The 7585-nt window shown below is 46.9% G+C and overlaps 1 long non-coding RNA gene across 1 annotated transcript; it reads left to right on the top strand.

Moving 5' to 3' along the window:
* Positions 1-3986: 3986 nt before the first annotated feature.
* LOC123489770 lies at positions 3987-4902 on the top strand. Its single transcript, XR_006660648.1, has 3 exons — positions 3987-4130; positions 4285-4363; positions 4456-4902. It is a non-coding gene; the product is annotated as an uncharacterized LOC123489770 (long non-coding RNA).
* The last annotated feature ends 2683 nt before the right edge of the window (positions 4903-7585 follow it).

Genomic DNA, 7585 nt, shown 5'->3' with positions numbered 1-7585 from the left:
GCTCCCATCCTCCAGATGCCTGATGTGGACCGGCAATTCATTGTGGAGGTGGACGCCTCGGATGTGGGAGTTGGTGCTGTGATTTCTCAGTGGGCTGCGGAGGATAGGAAGCTCCATCCCTGTGCCTTTTTCTCCACGTCGGTTGTCCCCCTCTGAGTGCAATTACGACATAGGGAACCGTGAGCTGCTGGCTGTGAAGCTTGCCTTGGAGGAGTGGCGTCACTGGCTGGAGGGGTCCACCATTCCATTTCTCGTTTGGACCGATCATAAGAACTTGGAGTACATCCGCACGGCCAAACGGTTGAACTCCAGGCAGTCCCGCTGGGCCCTGTTCTTCACCAGGTTTAATTTCACTCTGTCATACCGGCCTGGATCACGCAACACCAAGCCAGACGCCCTCTCCCGTCAATTCCAGAAGGATGACACCCCCTCCAAGGACCCTGTGTCGATTCTGCCAAGTCCCTGCATCGTTGCAGCTCTGACCTGGGCTGTTGAGGAACAGGTGCTGGAGGCTCTCCGTAACCAGCCAGGTCCCAGCACTTGCCCAGCTGACCGCCTTTTTGTCCCCGAAGACCTGAGGTCCCAGGTCGTTCAGTGGGGACATGACTCCCGCCTAGCTTGTCACCCTGGCTCCACCCGCACTTACAACCTGCTCGCCCAGAGGTTCTGGTGGCCCTCTCTGAGGAAGGATGTACGGGGATTCGTCCAAGCCTGCCCCATCTGCAACCAACACAAGTCGTCCTGCCAGCCCCCCAGCCGAGATTGCTGCAGCCCCTGCCTGTGCCCAGACGTCCCTGGTCTCACATCGCCCCTTGACTTTGTCACGGGGCTGCCCCCCTTCAAGTGGCATGACCGTCATTCTCACCATCGTTGACCGTTTCAGCAAGATGGCACACTTCATTCCCCTCCCCAAGCTCCCAACCGCCAAGGAGACCGCCCAGGTGGTCCTGGAACACGTCTTCCGGATCCACGGACTGCCTAGGGATGTAGTTTCTGACCGTGGTCCACAATTCTCCCTCCGCTTTTTGGAAGGAGTTCTGTCACCTGCTGGGAGCCACAGTCAGTCTGACTTCCCGGATTCCATCCCCAATCCAATGGGCAGTCAGAGCGGGCTAATCAGGAGCTCGAGAAGGCACTGCGATGCATGACTTCACGCAACCCCCCACTCCTGGTCGCAGCAATTGACATGGGTGGAGTACGCACACAATTCTCTGACCTGCTCTGCCATCGGTATGTCCCCTTTCCAATGTGTTTATGGATACCAGCCTCCTCTATTTGCCAGCCAGGAAGAGGAGGTTACTTGCCCATCTGCACTTGCTTTTGCCCGTCGATGTCGCCGCACCTGGTCACAAGCCCGAGCCACACTCCTCAGATCCGTTGCCAGCTACACTACCGGGGCCAACCGTCGGAGAATTCCTGCTCCCACCTACCATGTTGGTCAAAGGGTGTGGTTGTCATCGAAGAACCTGCCACTCAGGGTGGAGTCGCAGAAGCTGGCACCTCGGTTCATTGGCCCATTCCCTATCATAAGAGTGATTAGCCCAACTGCTGTCCGGCTCCAACTGCCTAATTCCCTGAGGGTGCACCCCACTTTCCATGTGTCTAAGATTAAGCCCATCCATGAGAGTCCGCTGGTCCCTGCTGCGCCTGGTCCTCCTCCTCCACGGCTCGTCGATGGTGGTCTGGTTTACACCGCCCGCCGCCTGCTTCGGTCCAGACGGAGGGGTAGGGGTCTCCAGTACCTCATTGACTGGGAGGGCTATGGACCTGAGGAGAGGACCTGGGTGCCAGCTAGTCGGATTGTGGATAGGACTCTCATCACCGCTTTCCACCAACGGCATCCTGATCAACCTGCAATCCGTAGGGGCCGCCCAGAGGGGTCCCTAACCGTCCTGCCCGCTCGGCTTCCTGTCCTGTGCCTGATCCTGTCTCGGGACCTGTCCCATCTCCCGACCACGGCCCTCCGGCTTCCTCCGAGGATGAGGACGTTCACTCGGACCGTTCGGGAGGAGTTCTCAGCCCTCCTCCGGCTCCCTCCTCCGCCCGGCGTGGTGTTGCTCTTGGGACTTCTGGGGCCGTCCCTTGGGGGTTCTGTCATGGGCCTCTCACTCCACCGGGTTACCACCTTAATTTTCTTCCACTCTGCTCACCACTCTCTCTACTCAGCCTAACTAGCTCCACCTGTCCCTGCTCTGCTCTGCTCTAATTACTCTGCCAGCTGCGCTGCATTACCCACTACCTCTCCCAGTATTTAAGGCCCTGTCTTTCAGCTCTCCGGTGTCAGATCGTCTGCAAAGCTCACACCCGGAACCTGTTTGCTCGCGCTTCTGGCTCACCCTGGTTTTGTGACCCCGGACCTGCCTGTTTTTTTGGATACTCTTCTGCCTCAGGAGATCCAGACCTGCTTCTGCCATTACGACTCCTGACTACTCTTCAATCCCGGTAACTCTGACCAGCCTTCTGCCTTGCTACTACGTATTTTGGATTTCCCTTGAACTGTACTGCTGCCTGGTTTCATTCCGCCTCTGTTGTGTCTGTGTCTCCCCCCCAGGACTTCTGGACCACCCACCACCGGCTTCATAGGACGCATCGCTGCCACTGGGGGGCACAGACCCAGCACATTGGACGGGATCCCCTGTTACCCCTGGAGCCTTCATTCACTCCCTACTTCCCTTTTCCCTTAAGTTTAATAAACTTTCTGGTGTGACGCAATTGTGGTCCTCTGGTCGTCTGTCTGAACCGTGACAAACAAACCACGCTACATATGCATAATGATGTAGTAAACAACATTGCTCTGCGTGGGAACTTTTGGTGGGGGGGAAGTAGCCTTTATAAGTCTCCATGGTGGGTAAAGACCATCACTTCGTTGTCTTGTTGGGAATAGTAATAATTTGTGACAGTACGCATTGTATTAGTCTAACGGTTGTTTTTAATTTAGTTTCTCACATTAAGCAGACATTTGAGAAGGATTTGAGAAGCGAATTGCTTGCAGTTGTACCTATGACACACAGACACACTAAAGCTGTACAGTGTAGTTAGAAAAGTCAATTTACATTATTTGCAGATGTGTTCCCTTTTATTTACAAATCGAAAAATGTAACATTTGAAATGAATGTGGCAGAACAGTTAAGCATAGAGTTCCTGTGGGAGTCTTCTCCTTCAGTCTTTTTGCCTCATATGCCTCGTTTCCTATTTGATGGGATTTTCCCACCAATGCCAAGTTCACCTGAGACAGCCGCTATCCAGTGTCATGTGTTGCTGAATTACAGATCTTGCTATCCCAATGTCGCTGCTGTCCATGGTGCTGAAATATCCAATCTCGGCTATTTGCATACATAGGACCATCCACACTTGACACCACACACACAAGTTAATGCTAATATCACACACACTTTTGAACATTGCACAACCTGCAACAAGACACTGAAACAGCACTTAATTTCAAGTTTGTTTGTTTCTGAATAAAGATGCGAAGAATGAAATCAATGTGTGGAAGGAGATTGGACAATGTATAGGCATTCCCTATAGCTGTATTTGACTGGAGCATGATCAGATTGCTTTGTTTCAGACAGAATGGAAATTTGGTCTGAGAAACTATGCCCATTATAGCATGACTATTTCAGACAGAATTCACTTAATATTGTGGGTGATGGCCAGTGACCTCTCCACACGCTACAGAGGCACCCAAGATGCTCTCAACATATGTAATTAATTTGGAGTCTTAATTAAAATCAACTTGGTTAATATTTTAGGTTATTAGACTGTATTAATTTGTAAATGCCACACCTTTGCGTTTTCAAGTTTGAATTTGAGTTGTTTTTTCATATGGAAAAGTAAACAAGATATCTGCAATACAATTCTTAGTTCATGGTGGCTTTACATCATCACTGTGCCACATTTCTTTTTAAACATACTAAAGTGTAATCTTCTGATTATTTTGTGTATGAGGAGGTGGTCATCACTTGCAATTTCAGGTCAACTTAATTGAATAATGCAATGAATGCAATATTCTTGTTCTTTAAACAGCATCAGCGTTGGACCCGCGATTTAAAGAACTGCCCTACCTTGAAAAAGAGGACAGAGAACAGGTCTACACAAAACTGGTTTTTGAGGCAGAAGTGTCCCACCAGGTAACTCTTCTCTCCTCTTTCCTCTGCTCTTTTCTCTTCTCCCCTTTCATTTGTCCTCTCTCAAATCTCATCTGTTCTTTATCTTCCTCTAAATTTATGTGTGCAGTATTACAGAGCAGAAATTTGAACAGTTCACACATTCTTACATCAATAGATGCAAGCAATGGGAAATCAGGAGGAAGACGAGGGAAGCTCAAGCACAAAGCTGTCAGGATTCAATGAAGAGACCACAGGTGTGTTTCATGTGATACCAATAAAATATTGTTGTTGTTTTGTATTAATGAGAAACATGACTATATTTTGAAATATATTTATTATATTGTAGCTCCAAATGAGTCACTTCCTTGTAAGAAGAAAGCCTTAGATGCGCTGTTTGGCGATTCCTTCACCCAAAGAGAAAGAAAATCCACAAGCGAGACAGCCAGAGCAGAGGTGTTAAGGTACCGAGCAAAAGATGCGTTGCCTTTGACTGAAAATGCCATGAAGTGGTGGAGATCTCAGGAGAAAGAGCTACCTGTACTTTCCACCCTTGCTAAACGGTACCTGTGCATTCCAGGCACCAGTGTGCCAGCAGAACGAGTTTTTAGTACTGCTGGCGACATAGTGAACGCACAGAGAAGTGTTCTGCGGCCAGATCATGTTGATCAGTTGATATTTTTGAAAAAAATCTGTAGTCATTGAAGAGTAGCCTAGTAGGTTACACTTGATCTTTTGTTGAATATTGTTTGTTTATTAAAATGAGAGTAGTAGCAGGTTCATCCACTGCTCATTCAACCTGAAGAAATGTTGGTTGCACTTTATTTTTGATATTAATACTGTATTTGTATTGTAATGTTGAAAAACAAAAGCAGAAGTAGCAGGTAAACCTACTGTTAATTCAACCTGAAGAGATGTTGGTTGCACTTTATTTTTGATATTAATATTGAATATTTTCATGTTGAAAAACTAAAGCAGAAGTAGCAGGTAAACCTACTCTTTATTCAACCTGAAGAGATGTTGGTTGCACTTTTATTTTTGATATTAATATTGTAATATTTTTTTATGTTGAAAAACAAAAAGCAGAAGTAGCAGGTAAACCTACTGTTAATTCAACCTGAAGAGATGTTGGTTGCACTTTATTTTTGATATTAATATTGTAATATTTTTTATGTTGAAAAACAAAAGCAGAAGTAGCAGGTAAACCTACTGTTGAAATGTTGGTTGCACTTACTGTACTTTTATTGAAAATGTATTGAATATTGAAAATGAGATCAGACAATTTTAACTTCCTGTTAATTCAACCTAAAGTGTTGTTTGCACTTTATTCAAATAAAATGTGAATGCATTTGCCATTCATTGTTGTTTACTTGTTTATTTATATTCATAATTAATTGATACCTGATTCCATTACAAGAAACAGGAATCTAGGAAACTTCACCTGCACTGTCCAGTATCCAGGTATTTATTTCAGTCACACTGGTTGAATTTTTGGCTAAAAGGTTACGGAATCGATTTCAAGTCACTGAATCGTTTCGGATCGTATCGTTCTAAATGAACCAATATCGTCCTTGAATCGTATTGGCAACCACAAATCATGATACAAATCGAATCGTTGTTAAAACGAATCATTACACCCCTAGTATGTACTGGATATCATTTTTATTTTACATTTTTAGTCATTTAGCAGACGCTCTTATCCAGAGCGACTTACAGTTAGTGAGTGCATACATCATTTTTATTTTTCATACTGGCCCCCCGTGGAATCGAACCCACAACCCTGGCGTTGCAAAACGCCATGCTCTACCAACTGAGCAACATCCCTGCCGGCCATTCCCTCCCCCTACCATGGACAACGCTGGGCCAATTGTGCGGCGCCCCCATGGGTCTCCCGGTCGCGGCCGGCTACGACAGAGCCTGGATTCGAACCAGAATCTCTAGTGGCACAGCTAGCACTGCGATGCAGTGCCTTAGACCACTGCGCCACTCAAAGGGTGCCAGCTTTGCAACCCATCTCTGCTCGCATGCATCGTCTCGGCTTTGTAAGAATATATTTGAGTGGATTGTTGTCGGTCCACACAGTAAACGTAAGCTCCCAAACCACTAGTAGATGCATCCACGGAAAGTAGAAATGGCTGAGAAAAATCTGGATGAACCAGCAGTGCCTGGTCAACTAGTTCTGATTTCAAAGCTTCAAAAGCGAGTCGACATTCGGCAGTCCAGTCTGCAGCAGTGAGCCTGTGAGGGGGACCAGGCCTCTTCCTACCCTTGCCTCTCCTAGGCTTCTTCTGACCTGTAGTTAGCTGAAACAATGGCCTAGCAACCATGGAACAATTCTCAATGTAGTGCTGATAGTATACTACCATACCAAGGAAATAACCTATTTTGATAGGAGACGGTGTGACACCATCAGCTTCCATTATCTCACTCTCAGTCACATTCAAAATGGTTTGAACTTTAGCAGGGTCAGTGGCTACACCCTCCTGAGAAATGATGTGGCCCAAAAACTTTACAGACCTCCTCAGAAACTTGCACTTAGACGGAGACAGTTTAAGGTTGTGCTCCTGCAACCGCTGAAAAAACATCTCAAGTCTCTGCAGACTCTGTTCCTCTGTCTTAGCAAAAACCATCAGATCATCCAAGTAACAAAGGAGACTTAGAACGTTTTGGTCACCAAAGATGGTCAGCATCATTCTCATAAAAGTAGCCGGGCTGTTGCAGAGGCCCTGAGGTAACCGATTGTACTCGTGCAGACCTAAAGTGGAGGAAAAGGCAGTGTATTTCTTGTCCTCTTCATGCAGTGGCACGTTGTAATACCCTGACGTCAAATCCATTGTGCTGAAGAAGGCATTACCTCCCAGCTCGGCCAGTACATCAGCCTGATGAGGCAGGGGATGAGCATCCTTTACTGTGCGGGCATTTAACCACCTGAAGTCAGTACATAGGCGCAAGTCCCCATTATTTTTCCATACCAGCACCAATGGTGAGGCATACTCGCTGCTGGATTTTCTGACGATTTCCTTTTCCTCCATATCATCCAGTGTTTCCCTGAGTTTTTGGTAATGAGCTGGAGACAGCCTACCATAAGGTCATCGAAATGGGCGGTCATCAGTCAGCCGTATGCGAAGGCAGAACTCCTTTGCCTCGCCACAATCTAGGCTATGTCTAGAGAACACTGTGTCATACTTCCCAATTAAGTTGACAAGTTTATCTTTCCAGAACTGTGAAACTGGACACTCCTCAACAGACAGGCCTTGAAGTCAAAGATTCCTCAGTGTACTGTTGCCATTATCTACACTGCCACCAACTGAACTCTTAGCTGTCAGACTGCCATGTGATCTGTCACATTGAGCCTTTGCCACATTCTGATGAGCTGCTTGCTGCTTGATATCATTAAAATACTCCAATGCAATGCAAGGGTACACATCCGCCACTTTAGCATTTAGTCTCAGGGTAACTGGCGATGTTGTTGGATTCAC

Source organism: Coregonus clupeaformis, unplaced genomic scaffold (genome assembly GCF_020615455.1).
Source record: "Coregonus clupeaformis isolate EN_2021a unplaced genomic scaffold, ASM2061545v1 scaf3273, whole genome shotgun sequence".
Classification (NCBI taxonomy): Eukaryota; Metazoa; Chordata; class Actinopteri; order Salmoniformes; family Salmonidae; genus Coregonus; species Coregonus clupeaformis.
Note: the sequence above shows the minus strand (reverse complement) of the source record. Positions and strands in the feature narration are given on the sequence as shown.